We start from the raw sequence: 25,847 nt of genomic DNA, 5'->3' as shown, positions 1-25,847 counted from the left end.
GGGTGTGGATGGAGGCTGGTTTTCACTAAAATCACTCCTGTTTAATCCCTTGGCTTTCAGCTTTGAATCTCACTCTACTTTTCTTGAATCTGGAGTCTTACCAGGTCAGTGTTTCTGAAAATAAATTGAGAGGAGAGAGATGGTGGGGGAAGAGGGACCTTGTTATACCTTCTATACATTTTAAAATCTTTTCCCTTCTCTTTAGCCCAGTTCCCCTCTACTTTTTTTAAAAAAAATTTTTTACTTTTATTTATTTTTATTTTTTTATTATTATTTTTTTATCCCCTGTACTCCTGACTTGGAGATTTTCAGATCTGGAGCCTCTCTGCAGTTCTCTGAGTGAGCTCAATCAGCTTGCTTGACTATATTCCATTCTGTGGGTTGGTAGGTTCAGCTGTTTCTCCTCTACTTATTCATTTATTCCTTCATTTCTTTTCTTACTCCATGGGTGCCGCATCTTCTCTTATTTATTTGAGGATATTAAAGATAATTTCTTCTCTGTCCTTCCCTTTCCTTTCTTCCTTCCATCTTTTCTTTCTTTCTCATAGTTTGTTCCAAGTTATTTTTCAACTTGGTATATCCTCATTAGTAGAGGTGCTTCTCAGAGGTTGGCTGGTAATTCTTTGGTATGTGTTTATGGTTAAGACTGAGTGACTTAGCTAATTGGAACCCCTGAGTTTGTAAGTAAGATTTTCTGACTTCACTTTCGCCATATAATCTAGAGATTAAAGTAGTATTTTTCAACTATGGTTGCATATTAGAATCACGTGGAGAAATTTAATAATATCTTTGCTTCTGCGAGACAAAAAACAGTACATCAGAATCTTTAGGAGGAGGATCTAGGTAGCAGTATTTAAAAAAAAAAAGGTATTGTTACATATAATAAAAGGCACAAAATTTAAATTTACCTTTTTTTTTTTTGAGTCAGGGTCTCACTATGTAGTTCAGGGTGACCTTGAAGTCACTATGTATCCCAGGTTGGCCTCAGTGTTGGGATTATTGGAGCTTAGCACCACGTCCTGGTTCCTTCCTATCTCTTCTGCATCCTTACTCCCTGCCCAGAGAGGACCACTGTTCTGATTTTTATCTCCATAGGTAAGCATCAGTATTTTTTAGCGCTTCCCTAGTGATTTCTCGGTATGGCCAAGATTAAACCATTGGTCTGAGTGGACTCTTTGAGACTATATTTAGTGTATGTGTCTTTCCTTTTGGTCTGCTAAGATTTCCCAGACATTATTTCAGTTTTCTGCTTGAAGGGTTAAGATGTTGCTGCCAGTAATCTGTGAGCTCAGGAAAAGAAGCCTGGGTAGTGAGTTTTGGAATATTTCATATTCAGGGTTGCATAATTTGCCATTTGTTAAGATAACCTTTGTCTTCTATCATGTGTGGTTTACTTCTTTTTTTTTTTTTTTTTGTGCTGGGGATCAAACTCAGGACCTTGCACTTGTAAGACAGGCACAGTGCCACTGAGCTAAATCCCTGGCCCTATGGTTTACTTCTTGAGATAATAAATCTCTAGTCAGCTGCCCCCTCATTTGTTCTGGCAGTTCTTGAGCCTCTAAAGGATTCTGTAGTGTATAGTGGGTTTATTGTCTATAGTCAGCCCTACTGGCTTAGAATTTGGCTTTTTTTTTTTTTTTTTTTTTTTTGGTGGCTCTGGGAATTAAACCCATGCCCTCACTCATGTTGAGGGGAGGACTCTACCAGTCAGCTACATCCCCAGCCCAAATTTGGCCATCTTTTAGTCAGTTATTCAACATCCTTTTAACTTCTAATATTTCTTGCCTTTTTTCCATTTTCTCTGTCCTTATAGCTTGTGTTCTAAAAACTTACCAAACAACAACAAAACATTGTTTATTCTTGTTTCAGTAGTTTGGAGAATAAGCAAAATTGGATATGTGTGTTCAGTTTTCTCTCAATGTGGCTGTCCACTGTCTGCTTTCCTTTATACAGATGTGTTGCCTTCATCCTCCACTGTTGTCTTCTTAAGGGATTATACTTTTAAAATTTCTTTATTTTTATTTTTTGCAGTACTAGGGATTGAACCCAGGGCCTCAAACATGCTGAGCAAGTGGTCTACCGTGGAACTATACCCCCAGTCCCCAGTCCTTTAAAAATTTTTGTTTTGAGATAGGATCTCACCAAGTTACCCAGGCTGGCCTTAAATTTGTGATCCTTTTGCCTCAACCCCCCCAACCTCAAGGGCTGGGATTAAAGGCAAGTGCAACTAAACCAGCTAAATTTCTTTCTTTTTCTTTTTTGAGACAGGGTCTTGTTTTGTAATTCAGGCTGGCCTTGAACTCACTATGAAGCCCAGGCTGGCCTCAGACTTGGAGGGATCCTCCTGCTTTGGTCTCCTGCTTGGATTATAGGGGTGTGCCACCAAACCTTGCACTTGGCACTAGCTAAATTTCTTTTTTTTTTGGTACCGGGGATCGAACTCGGGACCTTGTGCTTGCAAGGCAGGCACCGGAACCACTGAGCTAAATCCCCGGCCCCTAAATTTCTTTATAGTAATTTACATAGAGTGCCAGGATGGAACCTAAATATTGGGTCAAGTTGCTATTTCTTTAGATGTCCCAAAATTTTTCCAAAGTACATACTCAGCATTCCAGAATTTTATAATCAGAGGATTGGAAACAATTTTAAAGATAATCTAGCCTAATAGCTGTTTGATACTTTAAGGTAATTATCTCCATCCTAAAATATGGGTGTCAGGTAAAAGGCCGAAGACCAAGACCAGACCAGGCCACAATAAGCCTTCACTAGGCGAACAGATCTGCTGAGCTGTCTCTGAACAAAGGAGAGACAAAAGCAATGCGGCCGGGGCAGGAAGAGTCTTTTATAGAGACTGGGGTGGGGTTTGTAGGGGCTGAGGCGGGGTTGAGTGAGGTAGCGACTAGGGAATGGAGGAGCCGGTGACGTCACTAGGTGGTAGGAGGTGAGCGAGTATTAGGTTACTCTCTAGGTGGGAACAGGGGCGTGCTGGGAAGAAGGGTTTGTTCTTTGGTGGGAGCAGCCATCTTGGCATGACGTCACACAGGGGCGGGGGCAAGACACGATAGGAAGAGGGCAGCTACTATACATAATAGCTGCTGAGGTAGTGGGAGACCTATCAATGGGAAACTCATACTAAGAGATGAATAACTAGAAAAAATGGATTGGCCAGTAAATATCTAGAAAGAATCTGGAAATCCATACTTTTTTTTTGAGGCAAGGTCTTGCTATGTAGTTAAAGCTGGCCTTGAACTCACCCTGTAGCCTCAGACTCGGGCACTTCTTCTTTAGCCTCCTGAGTGCTGGAGTTACAGGGGTGTGCCACCATGCCCAGCCCATACATGTTTTAATATTGAATCAATGAATAATACATCTTATATATTTGTAATTTAAGAGTCATGGAGGTTTTTTCACTTTGATTAATAATAGTTAAATACAAGTACTGTCATGGGGAGAAATATTCAGAAATTTTTTTAAAATTTAGAAAAAGTTTCTATACCAGAAAAAGTTGGAACAATTTATTGTTAAAGTTTTAGAGACCTTAGTTTATAATTAGAGGAAAGTTATGATTAATTAAAATTACTCTAGTAAAGCTATGTTGCTAGACCTGGTGGTACATGCATGCAATCCCAGCACTTGGGAAGCCGAGGCCAGGAGGATTGTAAATTTGAGGCCAGCCTGGACTACATAGCAAGACCATATTTCAAAAACCAAACCAAATAAGAAACAGCAACAAAAAAATCTCTAACAGCTTTTTTTAAAATTTTGTATTTTTATATTGTTTAAAACACTAAGTCATAAGGTTACCAAATGCTGCTCTTTGAAATAGTTTTTACCCTCAAGTTCATGATGAAATGAAAAATATTAGCAATATAACATTTTTTGTTTTGAGGTAAGGTTATATAAAGTTTTTTTGTTTTGTTTTTTAAAATTTTGGTGTTACTGGAGTTTGAACCTAGGCTCTTTGCACTGAACTACATTCCCCAGTACTTCCTTTTATTTTGAGACAGGGTTTTGCTCAGTCACCATGTTGGCCAGGCTGGGCTCGAACTTGTGATCCTCCTTCCTCAGCCTCCTAGAGTCCTGGAATTATAGGCAAGTACTACCATGACCAGCTCTTTAATTTTGAACAAGCTTCATAAAATGCAAAAGTTTGCTTCTTATTGCACAAAATCCTCTCTGGTCTTTTTGTTCCACCACAAATTATTTTACTTTTGTGTTTGTATATAAAATTCAAGATATCAGAGATGACATAGGAAATTATTATTTGTCATGGAAGTATGATAATCCTCATTAGAAATATGTAGGTTAATTGATTTATGTTTTGTAGATAGAACTTGTTGATTGTAGCTTCTTAAGTTTGTTCCAAAAGTGTTATCCCATTTCTCATTGTTGCAACTTGCCTGGTATGTTACTTGTTGCATATATGGTTGTTGATTACTATCTCTGTTCTTCAAGAGGGCTTTGGCACTAGCTAGGCAAGAACTCTATCATTGCAGTTTATTGTTTTTCGTGGTTACGCAAAGACAGTGTGGTTTTAGTACTTGTTAATTGTTCATTGTTCTCATGCAGGCCTCGCTTCTGAACTTCTGAAAAGTGTTCTGGAAAGCTGGTTAAACTATTATCTAGACTTTTATTGTTATTTTGCTATTCAGTTTCTTCTAAGTTCATTGTGAGGGCTCTTTTCTTAAAGAATTACTAGTTCCTGTGTTCTTTGATGAGAAATGGGAACAAATCTGGTTTTTTTATGGGTCATTTAAAAAATTTTGTTTGTAGAAAAGAGTAAGCACTGATATAGAAATGAATGAGAATACAGATTGGTCTTTTTTTTTTTTTTTTTTGGTACCAGGGATTGAACTCAGGATCTTGCACTTGTGAGGCAGGCAGTGGCACCACTGAGCTAAATCTCTGGCCTGGATATCCAGTTTTTACAGCACCATTTGCTAAAGATGCTGTCTTTTGTCTAACGTATTTTAGACCCTTTGTCCAGGATCAGGTGGATGTAGTTGTGTTTGTTGTATTAGTCAGCTTTTTCACTACTGGGACATAATACGTCACACCTGCAATAAAAAAAGAAGTTTAATTTGGCTCATAGTTTAGGAGATTTAGTCCGTGATTGGCTGGCTCCAAGGCCAAACATCATGGTGGAAGGGCATGGTGGAAGAAAGTTGCTGAACTCATGGCAGCCAGGAAGCAGAGAAAGAAAGAACTGGGGAAGGAGATATACCTTTCAAAGGTTTGTCCCCAGTGACACACCTCTTTCAACCAGGCCTCATTTCCTGGAAATCTGTTTGCATCTATTTTATGGATTCCATTTGTTTCCTATGTTGGGATTCCATCATGTTCCTCAGATCCTCTATTTTTTTATCTGTGTCCTCTCTAGAATTATTAATCATGTCTTGCACCATGAGCAAAATCTTTGCTGTTATCTGAGTAATTATTTCTGATTTCATTTTTCCCAGATCCTCTTTTGTTGGCAGTTCAGAGTCCAGGTAGTTAAGTATCAGATTGTTCTGTCTTGTTTCCCTTTGGGGTTGCTGTAGGTGATCCAGAAGTCTGTTTTTGAGGCTTGTTTACATGTCTTCTCATTTCCATGGGGTGGGGGGTGTGTGGGTATGTGCTTCTGGCCCCGCGCAGCTCACCTTCTCTGCCCTAGGAGCTTGGGATGGCGTCGGGGGAGCTTCCTTCTGGGTGCCCAGGCCTCATTTCCTAACAGCACATTTTGCTGTGAACTCATCAGTGGATCAGGCCACTCATGAGTACAGTGTCCCCATGATCCAATCAACTTTCTAAAACCCTATCTCTGATCACATGAGACTTTAGGGGACATTCTACATATAAGCCATAACAGTTCTCCATCTCTTCTTTTTGGTCTATGTGTCTATTTTTTGTCCCAGTACCATGCTGTTTTTGTTACTATGGTTTTGTAGGTTAATTTAAAATTGGATATTATGATGCTTCTAGACTGGCTCTTTATGCTTAGGATTGCTTCAGCTATTCAGTTTTTTTGTATTTCCATATGAATTTTAGGGTTGTTTTTTCTAGTTCTGTGAAGAAAGTTATTGGAATTGTGGTGGCAATTGCATTGAAACTTTTGTTCATATGGCCTTTGTAAGGGCTGGGGATTTAGCTCAGTGGCACCATGTCTGCCTTGTAAGTGCAAGGTCCTGAGTTCGATCCCGGTACTGCAAAAAAAAAAAAAAAAGGCCATTGTAATGAAACATGGGAGTCTTTTGAGACAGAGTCTTGCTAAGTTACTAAATTGCCCAGTCTGGGTTCAAACTTCTGATCCTCCTGCCTCAACTTCCCAGAGTGCTTAGATTACAGGCATATGACACCATGCCTGGCTTATTCTTGACTTTAGAGGAATTGCTTTTGGTTTTTCCCCATGCAGTATGATACTCTGATATAAATTTTTGAAAACAGGCTTCTTTTTTCTCTTCTTAAATTTTTATTTTTATTTATTTTGAGACAGGGTCTTACTATGTAGTTCAGGCTGGTCTTGAACTCAATATGAAGCTCACACTGGCCTTCAGTTCACAGTGATCCTCCTGCCTTAGCCTTCTGCGTGCTGGGATTATAAGTGTGTACCATATGCCTTATACATTATGCTAAAACAGTTTTGATGTATAAATCACATGCCACATGCCCCAGACAGTTCACCTATTTAAAGTATACAATTCAGGGTTTTTTTTTTCCTTTTTGTATGTTTATAGATATATGCAATCATTGTCACAGTCAGTTGTTTTTTTTTTTTGGATAGGGTATTACTATGTACAGTAGTTCAGACTGACCTTGAACTCACAATGTAGCCTAGGCTGGCCTAGTGGCAATCATCCTGCCTCAGTTGTCCAAGTGCTGGGATTACAGGCATGCACTGCCATGCCTGGCTCATAATCAGTTTTAGAACTTAGTTTTTGAGACAGGTTCATGATATATAGCATAGGCTGGTCTTAAACTTGCAATTGTTTTGTCTCTCAGGCTCCTGAATTCTGAGATTACAGACATGTTCCACCACACCTGGCTAATATGTAGTCTTTTGTGATTGGCTTATTTGAGTTAGTATATTTTCAGGATTAGTCCATGTTGTAGAATGTATCAGAACTTCATTCTTTTTATGGCTGTGACTTAATTTTCTTTTCTTTTCTTTTCTTTTCTTTTCTTTTCTTTTCTGTACCAGGGATCGAACTCAGGACCTTGCGCTTGCGAGGCATGTGGCAGAACCACTGAGCTAAATCCCTGGCCCTTCTTTCTTTTTTTGAGGCAGGTAACTGGAGATCGAACCCATGGCCTTCTCACTGAGCTATGTCCCCACCCACTTTGTAAAAACTCAGTGTTTTTGCTAAATTGCTTAGGGTGCAATCCTTTTAGCCTCAACTTCTCAGAGTGCAGGGATTATTGGAGTGGATTTTAGAAACTGTTTCTGCCATTGAACTAAGCTTGCTATCTTTACTAAAAGGTTTATGCTTATTTTAGAAATTTATGTTAGTGAAAATATAAATACTTACAATGAAGGTCTCCCCCTCTTTATAAAATTTTTTATTTTGAGACAGGGTCTTGCTAAGTAGTCCAGGCTGAACTTCAACTTGCTTTGTAGCCCAGGCTGGCCTGGAATGAAGGATCCTCTCGCCTCATTTCCAGTGTGCGCTACCATGCCTGGTTCCAGCTTATTTCTCATACCAAGAAAACGAGATTCTGATCTCAAGAAAACAGTCTACTTTCTATTGGGGCACGGTGGTGCATGCCTCTAATCCCAGCTACTTGGGTGGCTGAGACAGAACCATTGTAAATTCAAGGCCAATATGGGCTATTTTGCAAGACCCTGTCTTTAAAAAAACAAACAAAACAAAGCAGCCCTGATTATTATACAAAAGCCTTACCATGATGATCTTCTTTCTCTTTGCCTTACTGAAGATTGAATCCAGGACCCTCACACTGAGCTACATCTCCTGCTCTTTTACTTTTTTAAATTTTGAGACATGGTCTTGCACAGTTGCCCAGGCTGGGCTTGAATTTGCAGTCCTCCTTCCTCCACCTCCTAGAGTGCTAGGATTGCTGATGAGTGCCATCACACTCCCTGAAGATCTTATTTCTTTGCACTGTTTTAGCAAGCTAATTAAAGTGTCATTTCAATAACAGTAAAAAAGTAATGACATGGTTTAACTTTGTACTGTAGGTTTATATGCTTTTTGACTCTGAGCTACAGATCAATGATATGTTTTCCTAACTTAATTAAATGTTATTCTTAAGCCTCCAGAGCATTAATGTAATTTTCTGATTCTAATATTTATGTTTTCTTAATATACTGTCCTTGTGCCTATTTATAGCACTTCCTAAGCAAGTAAAAAGATATTCTCTCCTCAACTATGTATTTGAATCCTTTATTCTTTCTAAAACAAAACAAGTTCTATATGATGTCTTTACTAATACCATAAACTTTTAATTTCCTGAGTTTATTTTAATAATTGTTACATATTTTAATTTTGTTTTGTTAGATATATAGTTACTATAGCTATATAACAAACCACCTTAAAACTTAGTGGCTTCAAATAATCATTTTTAGTAAGGACATGTCTTCTACAGATCAGGAATGTGGACAATTTTAATATATGTGCTGCTGAAGCGAGCACCAGGAATGTGAAGAGACCACTATGAGGAAGGTTGTTTGTGCTGCATAGTGTCTGTGGTCTCAGCTAGAAAGTCTCAGAGGCGGGGGTTGACTCTAGCTTGGTCCTGGAGTCTTTTGGAGATACATTTACATTCATATCTGGTGGTTGATGCTGGCACATCAGCTGGACTCTTAGCCAGAGTAAATACCTCTTTCACCCTCCATGTGGCTTCTTTTTTGTTCGTTTGAGACAGGTTTTCGCTAGGTAGTTCAAGCTGGCCTTGAGCTCATTATATAGCCCAGACTGGCCTTGAATTTGTGGTAATCCTTCAGCCTCAATCTACTGCCTACTGGGATTACAGACAGCTCCATGTGGTTTCTGTGTGGATGAGTTTGGGCTTTATTTATTTACTTAATTATTGCGGAGCATTGAGCCCAGGACCGGCACATGCTAATTGAATGCTCTATCACTGAGGTACATTATCAGGCTTTAATTTGGGCTTCTTAATAGGCTTGTGACTGAGTTCAAAGAGTGGACCTTAGTATCACTTTTGGTGTATAATCTTGGTTCAGTCCATGAAAAAAATCTCTGCTTGGGTATGGGGGAGGGGACATAGACTGCACTACCTAGTGGGAAGATGTGGGATAGGTACATGTGGCCATTTTTTGGGTTGAATTGTGTCCTCCATAAAGATAGGTTGAAGCCCTGATATTTCAGTACCTTAGTATTTCAGAATAGGACTTTAATTTGGAAATTGGGTTGTTGCAGTGTATTTAGAGAAAATAGAGGAGAATGCCACTTGCAGTGGAAGCAGAGATTGAAGTGGGCAGGCATGGCCAGTGATTGATGGAAACCACCAAAAGCTGAGAAGCAAGGAAAGATTCTCCTACAGGTTTTACGGAGAGAACAATCTTGCTGACATTTGAATTTCAAAGTTTGCTTTTAGAACTGTAAGACAGTGTATTTCTGAGGTTTTAAGCCTCCTGGTTTGCAGTACCTTGTCATGGCAGTACTAGGAAACTAATACAAGCCATCTTTGGAAAATGGTCTAATATGGATATGTTGTCAAATTTGATAGCCCAGTGAACTTGTCACTGGGGTGCTCCTTGGTCCCTGGTCTTATTAGCTGCTGGGCCACCAAGTTCATGTGGAGATTCTGTGGTGTTGTCAGTGTGCTTCAGGGAATCTGGATGACTATGGAGTAGTGCGTTGGGCTGACACAGTCATTGAAGCTGTGGCAGGCATGATGGCGGAGCTGTAGTGCGCTATGTGCCTTCAGAACCCAAGCTGAGCCTGTCATTTTCACTGGCAGATGTCAGAACATACAGCATGATCAAAATGATCTGCTGGCTCCTGAGGAAAGCAAAAACTTAGAAAGCCCCCTTCAAGACTAGAAAATAGCAAACTGGAAATTCACTTCGGCTTGGTGCCTGAGTATTCTCATTTGAAGGACGATTTTCCATATGACTAATTAGGAGTGGTTCTATGATGAGTGCTGTGCAGATGTTGTCTTTAAGTCTTTTTGAGACATTGGCTATTGAAGATGTTTATAAATCAGTAACTGATTTATTTGGTTATTGGACTTTTTGTTTCAGAATTGGCTCCATGATCCAGAAACTTAAAACAGGGTTACCTTTATCTTAATATTGGGTACATATGTGAGAGTTCCATATTAGCAACTTTGCTTAAAGGAAGATAAAACTGTTACCTGGTACGATCTTCAGATTTTTGTCATTGTCTACAGAATAATTAATAATATATAAGAAATACATTAGTTACTTTTGCAGCTATTACAGTTGCTACCACCTCTGAATAGAGAAACAAATACATTATGTGAATCTTTTGTATATAATATAAATAATGTAAACTTGATAATGAGAATAGCAACTAATAAAAATGCCAGTATGATAAAATACAACAACAACAAAATGATCTGCTGGGTTGGGTCCTCAGCCAGTTGTGATCAGTGCCCTTGTGGGCCATGCTAAGGTCACTAAAGCTAAGAAGAGCAGAAAGAACTGGCCCAACACAAGCAGCAGCATGACCTGTTCAGGGCTTGGGCCAGATCCTACTGCAGCCTCTGAGCTGAGTGAGCTTCATTACTGGGAGGAAGCAGTGGCTGAGGATATAGTCACTGTGGATGCCTGGCAGGACAGTGTGCTGCTGCAGACTGCTGATGTCAAGTACAAGGTGGAACACAACCTGCCCACTTTCACTGACTGCACTTGCCTTGCTACATTATGACAGGCTTGGTGTGCCCTAAACTCAGCCTCCAATTTGAGGATCCCGTGGGCTCTCTCCTGCTGGTACAAGGAAGCCAACCCTGGAGCTGTGGAACCTAGGGCCCCTCTTCATTGTCTTCCTCTCAGCTGTCTTTTACTTAGAACCAGAAAGGTGTGCAGGAGTTCCTCTACACCCCATCTAGTGCTGACATTGGGCCATGACTCAACCTTCATTGCATGCCAGGGAGTGGGCAGCACGTTGAGAAGCCCTGGAGTTGGAAAGTGTGTGCCTGATGGAGGTTAGGCCTGGCATCTATTCTTTTGACGACCAGCAACTCTACACCAAGAAAATGACACAGGACACTCATCTGCATGGTCTACAACATCCTGGCAGACATATAAACCCAGACTGAGTTCTTACAGACTGTGCTTTATCCATACTGTGCCCACTACACCCTGGAACTCAACACTGCCAGAGCCTTCTCCAGAAGGAACTCACCAGCTAGCTACAATGCTGACTTCACTTTTTTTTTTTGTACCGGGGATCAAACTTGGCACCTTGCACTTGCGAGGCAGGCACTGGAACCACTGAGATAAATCCCCAGCCCCCGACTTCACCTTTTGGCAGGAGGTTGACCTCACAGTGTTTTCAGACAGCTTGGTGCCTGGACTGGAGGGCATGTTTCAAATCAAGTAGCGTGAAGGTCTGGCCACTTTCTACTGAAGTCAAAGTTCAGCCTCCTTGACATTTCTTTCCAGGAAGCCCAGGAGTCTGACCCACTTCATAAAGAACTGCTAGAGAACTAGTTTTGTACCCATTGGCTCAGGATATCTTGTGTCCTGCAGATTTCAGTTCTTCAGTCCATAGAGGACTCTCCTAAAAAGATATGTGTTGCTAATATCCATCTCTAAAAGGTGGAAGTAGCCATCATTAAGATGGCAGCAGCCTTGGCTCACATTAAACACTTTTTGTGTAATCTGTATCCTGGCTTTCCCATTATCCATTATATTTTGTGGGGACTTCAAATAGTACGCCATCAACAGGAAAGTATCAGTGGCAACATTCCAAAGGATTGTGAAGATTGGGCTTTCAGTGTGGAAGAGGAAAGATGCAGCATTTCTGTCATGCATTTCTTCAAACTGAAAAGCTTGTGGTGAGCCTGCTTACACAGATGATGGCTTTCATGAAAGTCTAGATTACATTTTCTTTGTCTTAAATGCTTTAGAGGTTGAACTAGGTGATTCCATTACATACTCATGGAGAAGTTAGCACCTACTAGGCCTTACCTAGTGTTTCCCAGCCCTCTGATCACATAGTACTTGTATATGATTTAAAATGGAAATAGATTTCTGTTTAATGGAATTTATTTAAAATCTGAAAAGGGAGTTACTCACTTTGTAGAAAATTTAGTGTAACCTTCAAAGAGGAAATCTAGACACTAATGTAAAACCTTACATTCATTCCCTACTATAGTGATGGTGAACCTTTTAGAGCTTTCAATGATAGCAAATAGCCAGCTGCAACATGTGTGCCGTAGGTTCACCACCACTGCCTTCGTACTTATGTTTCAGATGCCTTTGTCACAAGACTATTCATAATGTTCATAATGTTTGCATTGTATAGTTTTTTCCTCTGAAACTTGGAGGGAAAACAAATATCTATATCTATCTATCTATCTATCTATCTAGATATGTTATATAATATATGTGACTACAACTACCAAGAAGAAAAGAAATTTACAGCTTTTTTTCCTTCTACTTGTATCAGGTAATGCTACAGTACTTGTTTATTTTGCCCATTTATCCTCTTTTGTAAACAGAGAGATTGTTTTATTAGCTGTCATTCTAGTTTTAGTTTATTTTCCCCATTTATACTTTTTTGTAAACAGAGACTTTTTTTTTTTTTTGGTGCTGGGGAACAAATTCACGACCTTGCACTTGTGAGGCAGGCACAGTGCCACTGAGTTAAATCCCCGGACCCAGAGAGACTGTTTTATTAGCCATCATTCTAGTTTATATGTTAACTTTTTTGGTGAATGAGTATAATATTTTAACACATTCCTACCGGCTAGAACCACCAGTGGTTCATGCATGACTGTCCCATTGGGCAGCTTGTACTACTGGTGGTAGGAGTGGTACAGTCATGCATGGGGTAGTCATCCACATACCACTGGTGGTTCAAGCTGCCTAGCAGTGGGCATACAGATTATGGCCCTATTGTGAATGTGTTAAAAATTATTGTTAGTGTATGTAGCTGCAGAGGAAAGTCAGAAAAGGAGCTATATTCATTGAAATGTGCTATTTTAACAATTGAAATTAATCAAAAGTCATGAAGAAAGTATTGAGTGCCTCCTAATCATACAGTTTTGTTTTCATGGCATCATGAGGATTCATGAAAAGTGTGGTTTTTCTTTGACCTCTTATGTTCTTTTGCAGTGACAATGTGAATATTTATGAAATAATGTTTTTATGTCTTAAGGAATTGAGAGGCAGTATATCTAATATTTAATATAACAATGTAAGGGTGATATGGCAACAGTGGCATTTTGGAGTTTATTAGGTGATAACATCAAGTATCTGAGTATAAGCATGGTGTACTTAGTGTAAAAATATTTAATATAGACAAAAAGTACCATAGAACAGGAAGAATAGGAGGAAGGTATGCCTGAGCGAACAGTTGCAGCTACCTCAAAGAATAAGTGCTGTTTGGAAACAGCACATTTCTTAGACCAACTTTTGCAGTAAAGTGTGATAAAAGGATTACTGGCTAGACAAGTTTGGAAAGTACATTCTTCTAACTTCTACTTTAGATAGTATGTAATAATACAGTAATGTCTCTGAGAAGTACTATAATAAAAAATAACTCAAACTATAGGACTTCACCTTTCAGTAATAGGGTTTACTACTGTCTTACTTACTTGTTGCTGAGACAAAATACCCAACACCCAAAATTAAAAGAAGAAAAGTTTAAAAAAAAAAAAGAAGAAAAGTTTATTTAGCTCACAATTTGTAGAGGTTTCAGTCCATTATCAGCTGGCTCCAAGGCAGGGTGGCACATGGCAGAGGGCCATCAGATTATGATGGCGGAACATAGCAAAAGCAACAGGGGAACCAATAAGGGTCTTTTTGCCCCTTTTATCTTATGCATACTACCAGGATTAGGGCGTTGCCAAGCCAATCAGTGTACTGGTTTAGTAATTGCACACCCTTAATTCAAGCATCACACACTCTAGATTCAGCCACCTCTGAAAAGGCCCATCTGAGACTTCATGAGGCTTTGGAGGGACATCTAGACACAAACCATAATAACTGTATAGTTGGAAAAACTTATATAAGGCACCTAGAAAGGCAAACATCCTTTTAAATGAAAAGTTCTACTTACAAGAATGTGAGGAGATGCCCCTGTGCCAAAAATAGAGTCAGAAACTGGAAACTACCAGATGGCCTTCAAACCTGCTGTCTCTTTGTGTGTATGAATATGTGGATGTATGTAGATATTTTACTTATTTACTTTTTGGATGTTTTTGAATAATCAAAATAAATTTGGTAACTATAAGAATTTCAGACAGCAGACTTGAGAAGAAATTTATCAGCGGTAAAGATGATGATAAAAGGGTTCACCTCTCCAAAGACATTATAGTTTGAGGCAAAAACTGATAAACTACAAAGAGAAATAATCAGATTCACTTTTATAGGTGGAGTCTAGTGTCTCTGTAATTTACTGGTGTAGCAACAAAATCAGTAAGTCTGTAGCTAAATAGTACCATCTATCAACTGGATTTAATTGATGTTTATGGAATACTTCATCCAACAATAGCAGTAAACATTCTTAAGTTCACATAGAACATTCACCAAGATAGACTATATTCTAGACATACCTTAATTTGTCTTCAGAGACCACAGTGGAATTAAGTTAAAAATCAGTAACTTAATACTTTATACAAATTGTGTTGTATATATGAAAAGTAACTAAAGCAGTGCTGACAGGTTAACTTATAGAATTGGATGCTTATGTTAGGAAAGAAGAAAGATATAAAGTCAGTAATCTAAGCATCACTATAGGGAGTTAGAAAAAGAAACATAGTATAAACCTAAAGCAGAAGGAAATAAATAAAAATTAGAGTAGAAATTAATGAAATTAAAAACAATTAAAAAATTGATGAAACTAAAAGTTTTTTAAAATGTTCATTAAAATCGATAGACTTATGGTCAGGGGGTCTACTACAATGGAGAGAAGACACAAATTACCAATATTAGGAATGAAGGTAGTATTTTTCCCTTCAAAATTTCATTGTGCTAAATAAACATAATAAAATTGTATTAACCATTTTAAGTGTACAATTCAGTGGATTAAGCATTGTACAACCGTCATCACTATGTCTGGAAATTTTTATCTTCTCAAATTGAAACTCCATACCCATTCAACAAGGATTCATTACCTCCTTCTCTGGCAGCCACCATTTTACATTATATCTCCATGAATTTGACTTCTGTAGGTTCTTGTATAAGTGGAATCACACAAAATGTGTCATTTGTAAAACTGGTTTTTTATTTTTGTGTTTTTTCTGGTACTGGGAATCAAACTGAGGACTTTGTGCTTTCCAGGCAGGCATAGTGCCACTGAGCTCTAAATCTCTGGCCCTACAACTGGTTTTTTAAGTCATAATATTCCCAAGATTCATGTGTGTTGTAGCATATGATCAGAATTTTGTTCCCTTTTAAAAGGCTAAATGATATTCCCTGTTATGTACTACATTTATTTATTTGTCTATCCATCAATGAATACATGGGGTATTTTCCCCTTTTGACTGTTAAAAATAATGCTGCTGTTGTAACAACAGGGAGCCACATATATGTGGCCACAGAAGGTGGAGGTTCAGATTCACACCAACAGAGAAGAGCCACATCATGATTTTATATAGATGAAAGTAAGTTTATTATGAAAGTACAGCAGATATGAGCATAGTCAAATAATATATTACCACACAATGAGGCAGGAGACAGCAACAAATACGGAGAATCCTCTGGGGGAAAAAAATCTTCCGTGAAATGGAGCCTTCAGTAGGTGAGAGAGAAAATGCTGCACTGTACCCAGTTTGTTAGTTTCTTAAGTATTGTGTTCAGACAGAAGTGACTTGGTGCCAGTAGGCCTGCATGGCTGGAAAGATTGTCCTCAGTCTTGGCTAGAGCCTGGGAACGGTTAGTTCTTTGTGTGTGTTAACAGCTATCTCTATACATTCCTTTCCCAGGAGGTAGTCAGCTTCTCTGCAGAAAGGCAGCAGTCAAGGTCATTTCAGTAAACACCTGCACTTTGCTGACCCTCATTTTTAACCCATTCCCTAAAAGGTATAAACACAGGTGTATAGATACCTGTTAAAGTGCTCGTTTTGAATCCTTTGGATATACATTCAGAAGTTGAGTTGCTGAATTCTATAATCCTATACATGTTTAATTTTTGAGGACCCACCATACTGTTTTCCACAGTAGCTATGCTATTTATTTTCCTATTAACAACGCCAACATTTGTTATTTTGTATTCTGATAATAGCTGTTTTTATGTGAAGTGGTATCTCATGGTAGTTTTGATCTGAATTTTATTAATGATTAGTAATGTTGAGCACCTTTTCATATGCTTATTGGCCATTTGTGTATCTCCTTTGAGAAATGTTTGCTCATGTTCTTTGCTTGTTTTTAATTTTATTATTTCTTTTTAATTAACAAGTCATAATTTTACATATTACATGTTACAGTACAATATTTCAGTACATGTATACAGTGTTACTGGTTAAAAGAAGGTAATTACCTTTTACATCTCCTTATTATTTCTTTATATTTGGAGCCTTCTGGTGTGTTTTTAGTTCTTCATGAAATATACAATAGGTATTGTAAACTGTAGTCACCCTATTGCGCTGTATAACCCTAGAACTTATTCCTCCTATCCAACTGTTGATACCTGTTATTTAACCCTCCTTTCTACTTCCTTCCCTTCCTAGTCTAGTAATTATTATTCTACTTTCTACTATTATGAATAATGGCTCAAAAAACATGGGATTATAGTGTTTCTGTCTCTCTCTGTCCATCTTGTCTCTGTCTCTCTGTCTCTCTCTCTCTCTCTCCTGGGGATTAATCGGAGGGCCTTTGCACTTAGCTACATCCCCAACCCCCTTTTTATGTTTTATTTTTATTTTGATATGGGGTCTTAAATTGCCCAGGCTGGGTTCAGATTTTCAAGCCACCTGCCTCAGCCCTGTGATTACAGGTGTGTGCCACCACAGCTTGCAGTATCTCTTTAAATATGATTTCATATCCTTTGGATATATACTCAGAAGGAGGATACTGGGAACACATAGTAGATCTGTTTATGGAGTGAGATATCCGATTGTAATTTTGATTTGCAGTTCCCTGATAAGTGATGTTGAACATTTTTTCCATGTATTTGTTGGCCATTGTATCTCTTCTTTTGAGAAATATCTATTTATATAAGTTGCCTATTTTTAATTAAATTATTTTTGTTGTTAGATAAATGGTTTGCAAATATATTTTCCCATTCTGTAGATTGTCTTTTCACTCTGATGATTGTTTTCTTTGCTATGCAAAAGGTTCTTAGTTTAAAATCCCTTTTATCTGTTTTTGCTTTTGTTCCTTTGCCCTTTAAAAAATTTTTTTTTTACTTTTTGTAGTACTAAGGATTGAACCCAGGGCCTTACACATGTTAGGCTAGTACTCTACTACAGAGCTACCTTCCCAGCCTTTATCTGGGCTGGGGGTGGGGGGCTTTGAGACAGGGTCTTGCTTTGCTTTTCAGGCTGGCCTTAAACTCACTATGTAGCCAAGGCTGGCCTTGAACTCACAGCAGTCCTCCTGCCTCAGCCTCCCAAGTGCTGAGATTACAAGCATGTGCCACCAAGCCTGGCTCAGCCTTTAAAAAAAAAAATTATTTTTGAGACAAGGTTTTGTTAAATTGACCAGGCTGACCTTGAATTTGCCATTCTCCTGCTTCAGCCTCCCAAATAGCTCGTATTATAAAACAAGTTAACCTAACAATGGCAAAAAATAATTTTAAAGCTCAGGTATCTGAAGTATACCTCCTCCCTCTCCCCTCTCCCCTCCCCGTTTCCCCCTTTCCCCCTTTTCCTCCTTTCTTTTCTTCCTTCCTTCCTCTCTCTCTCTTTCTCTCCTTTTTTTTTTTTTTTTAAATCAAATGAGGGCTGGAGACGAAGCTTAATTGTAGAGAGCTGCCTAGCATGTGGGAGGCCCTGAATTTGAAGGTTTCTTTGGAAAGTAAGATTTGTTGTAGGGTAAAATTCTGACCAACCTTCTGGAATCTCCAGCCTTCAACAGTCAGTCTGTATCAAGAAGTCTCAAAAATAAAGCTGGCGTGGCAGCACAAGCCTGTAATCCCAACCTGAACTACATAGCAAAACCCTGTTTCAACCCCTCTCCAAAGTAAAGGTCATCGTGGCAGGAATGAGAATATTTTGCAACTGCTGTTTCTTAATTTGTTAGATACACAGGTATTCTTCAGACCACTGTAATCTGGTTTCTGCTTCCTCACTGTGAAATGGACTCACTGAAATCAGTGAGTACATCTTTTGCTAACTTTTGGTTTTGCTCACTCTTGATTACAGTTAAGTGTAAATAACTCCAACCAGACTGCCTGTGTTTAAGTCTTAGTAGTGTTATGACCTTATGTAAGTTTTGTAGTGTCTTTGTGTCATTATTCCTCACTTGTGAAATGGGGAAAACAATACCATTTACTTCATAGCATTTCAGTGATTAAGTGACTTAATACATAGAGTATTTACAACAGTGTTAGGCACAACTTAAATGCTCAGAAAATGTTCCCTGATATTTTTTTCCTTTCTTCTCGTTGAAACTTGTTTCCTAAACCTGTGCAGCATCATGCAATGGGAGCTGCACGGGAGAGTAGAGATTAAGTAGTATAGAAGGCTGCTCACAACTATACTTCAGAGTTCCTGAAAACCATATTATGTGGAAACTATTATACTTGTTCTTACTAGTAAGTTTACAACTACTAGGGCCGGAGATTGAACTCTGGTTCCGCTGCCTGCCTCGCAAGTTTACAACTATTATACAATTAACAAATATATTAAAGAAATGGGGAAAAAATGGGAGCCAGGATGCATCATGTAGAGGTACAATTCCCAATGAGAAATGTGATTGTGTTGTATACCTACAATGTACCAATAAAAGAATTTAATAAAAAAAATATATTAAAGGGATGATTGGGATGTATGTTAGATACTTTTCCATAGGAGTGTATGAAATGTAGAAAGATAACAGGGTAAAGACTGCCTTTAATTGTGGTATCCTCCATGCTTTGCATAGAGGCTTACATAGTAAAAACTCAGTAAATATAAGTTGACTAAATGATGTAATACATGTAAAGTGGTTAGAACAATGTCTGGCACACCTTAAATACTCAAAGAGCACTTGCTGGTACTTTTCTCTCTCTTTCCTCTTTGAAATTTTGTTTCATAAACTGACGCTTAGTGAAAATAAGCCCAACAGAAAATAATACCAAGATCTTGGCATGTGTGCTGTTTTTGGTCTGCTTATCTCAAAGAAGGAAAATGAGCTGTTTGGTTGACAGTGCCTAGTTAAAGGCCAGCTTTGTGGGAATAAAAGAGTAAGAAAATTGTTAAAAGGTAAGAGAACAGAAGAAAAGCAAAGAGAAGGGTGAGTACAGCACAGATTGCAGAGGTGGAAGTGAGTAGCAGGCACTTTGGAGAAGTCTGTAAGAGACAGAAGATAGAACAGTTGCACTCTGTTGTGGTGGAAAAAAGTTTCTTGAATCCTCATCAGCCTTTGAAAGTGTTTGAACTTCTATGTTTAAAGCCATTCCTCTGGTTTCTATACTTTTTGAGGAAAGATGTGATAGATTATAAGCTATCTATATAAAGAAGCTACGTGTAAACAAATGCTAACTGTATTATAAAAATTATTTTATGCAGTATTTCAACAAACAGATATGAAAAAATAATAGGAAATATCCCACAGCTCTAAGGAAGGGCAAAAGATGGAATTACAAAATGATTGGTGAATCTTAAAAGAGAAAATGGTTATTTGTTTATGGCTGAAATATAGACATTATGAAATGTTTAGTCCTACACTACACATTACTTTATAGGAATTTGACTTTTGATATTTAGAGATCTGTTGGACTTTTGACTCGTGATCAGTAAAATGCCCTTAACTTAGAGGGGAATGTTGTGCCTTAGGAATGAGAGTCACAGTATGGTTCTGGAAATAACCGTATCTGGGACCTTTTCTCACCCATGATTTTGGATCTAAAATTAGAATCTTTAAAAATAATTATTAGGGCCAGGGATTTAGCTCAGTGGTTTCGCCACAAGCGCAAGGACCCGAGTTCGATCCCTGGTACCAAAAAAAAAAAAAATCATTGTTTTGGAGAGAATTAAAAGCACCCTTAATTCTAATAATTCATAAAGTGATATATTAACTAGACTGTTACTCGTGGGAGATTTTATTTAGAATATTACAGTAGTAGCTAAAGCTTTTAGAAAAATGAGAGATATGATTCCCATAGCAGTGATGGCAAACTTTTTAGAGCTTTCAGTGATAAAAACAGCCTACTGCAGCACATGTAGGTTTGCCACCACTGGAATAGTACAGAATTTGCCCCTTCAAAATATACAATTCAGTGGCATTTATCATATTCACAAGATTTTGATGCTATCACTGTAACCTATCCTAGAACATTTTCATCACCTCCAAAAGAAACCCAGTATCCATTAGAAGCCATTCTCCATGCTCCTTCCTGTCCTGTGGAAACTACTAATCTTTCTGTCTTTAAAGTTGCCTATTCTGGACATTATGTCCTATTCTGGACATAAAAATGGAATAATATAATATCTGGCTCTTTATGTGTGACTACTAAGTTCTTTTTAATGACAGGTTTAGCATTTTCAAAGTACTGTATATTTGCTTTTTTTTTTTTGGTACCAGGGATTGAACTTGGGACCTTCCATTTTCAAGGCAGGCGGCGGAACCACTGAGCTAAATCCCTGGCCCCTGTATATTTACTTTTATTGTTTTTCTGTGGTTTTTTTTTGGTACGGGGGATTGAACTCAGGACCTTGTGCTTGCAAGGCAGGTGCGGTGCCGCTGAGCTACATCCCCGGCCTTTGTATGTTTACTTTTAAAAGTAAATGGCTAACACCTCTATGAAATAAACAGGAACTTTGTGACATAGTTGGACTATCAGATTTTGATTTATTATGCTTCCATGACCTCAGTTTACTCATAGGATGACGAAGGAAGTTCATAGGCAATAGGGTAAAGTTTGGAAAAGTAAAGTTAAAGGAAAAACAGAACATGATGAGCTTTCTTTCTCATCTCCTAATAATTTGCTGAAATGACCAATGCAAAGGGAAAAATGAGAGGAACCCAATATATGTTCTCTAGGCCTTTTGGAAAACATTGAGTTTGGCCACAAATATGTGAATCTATATAAAGAGTGATATTATAGACATCAGGAGAATGGGCACTGTTAAAAAAGGAATACCAGGGCCGGGGATTTAGCTCAGTGGTTTTGTCAGCTGCTGCGCAAGCGCAAGGACCTGAGTTTGATCCCCCGTACCAAAAAAAAAAGGAATGCCATGCAAAAGTTATCATGGCAAAAGTGGAGGAGCCTATAGTGTTACCCAGCATACTGTTGTTGGCATTGTTGTAAATGAGTGAGTTAAGGACAAGATTCTTGCTAAGAGAATTAATGCATGTACTAAGCATATTAACTGCCGTGATAGCTTCTTGAAAAGCATGAAGGAAAATGATCAGAAAAAGAAGGAAGCAAAAGTAAAATGTGTCTGGATTAAACTGAAGTGCCTTGCTCAGTGAAGCATACTTTGTGAGGAAAAGAGGGAAGGAGTATGAGCTGCTGGAACCTATTCTTTATGAATTCATTGCATAAGCTGGGGATGTAGCTCTGCTGCTCAGTACCTAACTCTCAGCTAAAGTGTTCTAAGTCCTGAGTTCAATACCAGTACCGCTTTAAAAAATGAAAAAAGATCCTCTGAATTGTCAGGATGATTTTCTTAATTGAGTGGGAATGTGGTGCCCTCACCCCAGAGAAATAAATATTTAGACCAGATTCTCTTTTTGTACGCAGTTAGTTGTGTCAGTCTTTACTCTTACGCATTTCTCTTGCTGAATATGTGAAGTTACTTATTGTGCAACAGATGTATACCCAACTGGTTAGAAAATGGCCAAATATTTATATTCGCTTGAAGATAGTCTCTCTAAAATTACCATGGGAAAAAGATGTATGAAAATAAATGGAAGGCAACCTATTGCATTACACCTCAGCTAGGAAGAGTACTTGGGAATGTATCATAAATAGTTAGATTTTAAGGTTCAGGAATTTGCCTTTGGAGCATGGTCCTTAAAAATAAATTGCTTAAGGGCCGGAGATTTAGCTCAGTGGTTCTGCCACCTGCCTTGCAAGCGCAAGGACCCGAGTTCGATCCCCGGTACCAAAACAAACAAACAAAAATAAATTGGTTAAAGAAAAAAAAAACCCAAAGCAAAACAGGATGTGATAAGTGATGAATAGTTCAGTCTTATAGAACCATAAATATTAAACTTTATTGAATTGGAGCTGTAATTAAATATTTTAACTATATTTATGAATTTAAAATTTGAGGATCAGTTATTGAGACTTTAGTATTTAGGCTGAATCTCATTTCACCAATATACAAAGTATGTCAGAATTGTGCTTTTGGTTATTCCAAACTCTGAATATAAACTTGTTGCTACAGGCAGAAGAAGGGGTATGATCAATTAGTTTGTTTTAATACAAGCAAATAATAGGTGGTTTTGCCTTTGTAGCAAATGACTTTAGTAGGGACTTATATGATGGAAAGTATTACTGTACTTGGAAGTTGTAAGTATATTTGAGATTGATGGTCAGTGTTAGTCAAGTGTGCCATATTTCTATACATTTTAGGTTTTTGGACTTTATTATAGTGTGATTTTGGGATGCAAATTCATGCCATTTTCACAATTGAATTTGTAGTGTTTCTGTAGAGAAATTCAGTAGGCCAACAAATCACACTGTCATGTTTGCCATGGCTTCTTACCATTTTCTGGCACAAAGACAATTTCAGCTTAATTATTCTTTGATTTCTATTGGACTGTTTTGCTGTGATGAGTTGTGCTGATATTTGAGTTGCCAAGAAGGACTTCTTTTTCCTGGAAGCAGGCATAATAATCTGCCTTGTGCCTCTTTCCTTTTGGTCCCATACTTCATCCTGCTTGTCTTTGTTTGGAGTTTCCCCTCAATAACTGGATTCTTTCTATAAAACTGTTCCCAAGAGAAATAAGGTTTTTTTTCTTTTTTTGGTACTGGGGATCAAACTCGGGACCTTGCGCTTGCGAGGCAGGAGGCAGAACTACTGAGCTAAATCCTTGGCCCAATAAGTTAAATCCCTGGCCCAATAAGTTCCTTTTTTGAGACAGCTGGTCTTGAACTCATTATGTAGCCAAGACTGACCTGGAACTCATGTCGATCTTCCTGCCTCAGCTGGAATTACAGGCGTGCACTACCACACCTGACCAATAAATTCTACACAGGGAAAAATGCAAAGAAAATGAGTTATAGTCTCAGGTTAATAAAACTCTTGCCCCTGTTTAGCACTTATAATTGAATCTGTCTTCTCAGAAGTTCTGTCCTCAGGTTGAGTAGCTTAGCTGTCCTAGGGTCCTTTTCCATTTTATCCTTTCCTTATATAGAAATTTCTTGCCAGATTAAGATGAGGAAGTGGAGATAGACAGCTATATATGTAATTAAGTTAAAAAGGAAAACTTTGTCAACCCCTGAGGAAAGCAGTATGTATTGCCAGAATTGGGTGGGATTTGTGTATGTTGATGTAATTTTTTTTGTGTGTGTGTGCTTGGGATTGAACCTAGGACCACTCTACCACTGAGCTACACTCCTTACCCTTTTTATTTTTTATTTTGAGGTGTTATTTTATTTTGCTAAATTGCCTAGGCTGGGCTCAAACTTGTACTCTTCCTGCCTCAGCCTTCCAAGTAGCTGTGGTTATAGATATGTGCCACTGTCCCTAGTTTAAGAAGCTTTTTTAATGATAATTTTAAAAAGTACAGTCCCATAAAAAACTTTTTTTGTTTTCTTGATGTAGTCCAGACTAGCCTTGAACTTACTGTGTAGCCTAGGCTGGCCTCAAACTTGCAGTGATCCTCCTGCCTCAGCTTCCAAAGTGCTGAGATTACAGGCCTACACCACCACACCCACCTACACAAAAAATTTATTATACCTTATCTTCTACAAGGTAAACTTTTATTGTTCAGGATGTTTAGTATTGCATAGATATTTAATTATGAAAGTTATAATGCCTGATGGCCTATTGTTTATGTACTTTTTTCTTTCTGTGAATTGTATATATATCTGATTAGAACATTGGCATGATTTATAACAACTATGAAGACATATGTATAATTCATTGACTCTCAGAGAGGAGAATAATTTTACAGTGTGGTCCTGGTTACTAACCTAAAGTAGAAACTCTTCGTTAACCAACTCTTGACCTTTAGCTCTTATATAGTAATTACTACTTTAGATATTGGTAGTGTTACCAAACCACCGAGGTTGTGTCCCACAATGATGAAGACTGAAACTGGGGATGGAGCAAATTTATTTAAAAGATGTAAAGACAAGAAAGTATAAAAGATATAAAAGCAATGAAGTAAAGCTCCTGCTAGCCAGGAGAGAGTTCTGAGTTAGGATACTCATGAGGGCTCTTTCTCTAGGGTTTTTTTAAAGGGATTTAGAGGGAGCTTGAGCTGTTGTGTAAGCAGTATAATCTCTACCCTATAGGAGACTACATATTTTTTTGGATCTAATCTATCTAGTATTTATGCAGTGTTTATGGAGGGCCCATGTGCCCTTGAGACTCCTTCCTGATCATGCTCCAGGGAGGTCCCAGATAGCTAAAGGACTTTTTTTTGTAAGGGCAGATGTTTTTCTAAGATCCCTGGAGGGTTGTGACTCAGCAGACTCTGTTTTGGTCTTTCTGGCTCTATTTTGGGATCTAATAGAATCCTAACTCCTGTCTCACTAATTCCTGTTACAGTAGGGAATATACTATTCCTTCTGGGCATCTCATTCTACTTTTGAATAGCTCCAGCTACTTGACAATTCTGCCTTGGACCTCTTTATTAACTTTACCACTTATCATACCTTTTTCTTATGGAGCTGGTCCCTCTTCTGTGAAAATATTCTTTAGTGATTTGAGGGAAATTGGTAAGAGTCTCATTACATCTTATTTATGCTAAACACCCAGTTTTTGTTTAGTTGCTAGTCATTTCATAAGATTCCCCTGTTCTGATTATCTAGTAGACATTTTAAAATTCCTTGGCTTTCAGATGTTTTTGACCAAAACCCTAATAAAGACTATACTTCATATCCTGACTCAGTAGGTGCGTGTGCACACACACACAGGTATGTTGGGTTTTTTGAGACAAGGTCTCACTATATAGTTTAGACAGGCCTTAAACTTACCGTGTAGCCCAAGTTGGCCTTGAACTCTTGGAAATCCATCTACCTCAGCTTCCCAAGTGCTGGTATTACAGGCGTGTGCCACCATGACCAGCCTTGTAGTCTGTATTTTTAATATATGTATGTAACTAAAACGAAAAATTTATGAGCACTTATTCTTACTTTGATATTTTCTGCTGTTTTGCATTTTTAAAACATGCTGGTAATACCTGTGAAAGTGGTTTTGTTTTTACATGATGGGGTGTTCAGCCTGCAGTTTGAGAAATCCTATTCTGGTTTGTTCAGGCTGGAAACATGTAGTTTGAAATAGCCAGTTTCCAAAACCTGGATGTTAGGGTAATGGTTGCTAAAAGGTTTTACATTTATCATCTCAGAAGAACATTCTGATGATAATTCTTAAATAAAATGTAACAGGATTATCAAGTTCTTGTTAATAAATGCACTAACACTAAAATATAT

General features: G+C 38.2%; 1 protein-coding gene and 1 pseudogene across 9 annotated transcripts in view; both read left to right on the top strand.

Annotated features, from left to right (window-relative positions):
• The window catches only part of Evi5 (ecotropic viral integration site 5), a 230,081-nt gene that overhangs the window by 13,308 nt on the left and 190,926 nt on the right, over positions 1 to 25,847 (top strand). The gene's annotated exons all lie outside the window — the stretch shown is intronic.
• The window catches only part of LOC147827658 (2',5'-phosphodiesterase 12 pseudogene), a 30,234-nt pseudogene extending 4,387 nt beyond the window's left edge, over positions 1 to 25,847 (top strand). The window contains exon 1 of the transcript XR_015451985.1: positions 1 to 25,847. This exon is cut by the window's left edge and continues 4,387 nt beyond it. The product of XR_015451985.1 is annotated as a 2',5'-phosphodiesterase 12 pseudogene (transcript).

The sequence above is a fragment of the Heterocephalus glaber genome, unplaced genomic scaffold (genome assembly GCF_053883595.1).
Source record: "Heterocephalus glaber isolate CG9 unplaced genomic scaffold, H.glaber_assembly_v1.0 deba00001442, whole genome shotgun sequence".
NCBI lineage: Eukaryota > Metazoa > Chordata > Mammalia > Rodentia > Bathyergidae > Heterocephalus > Heterocephalus glaber.
This window is presented reverse-complemented; position numbering and strand designations above follow the sequence as displayed.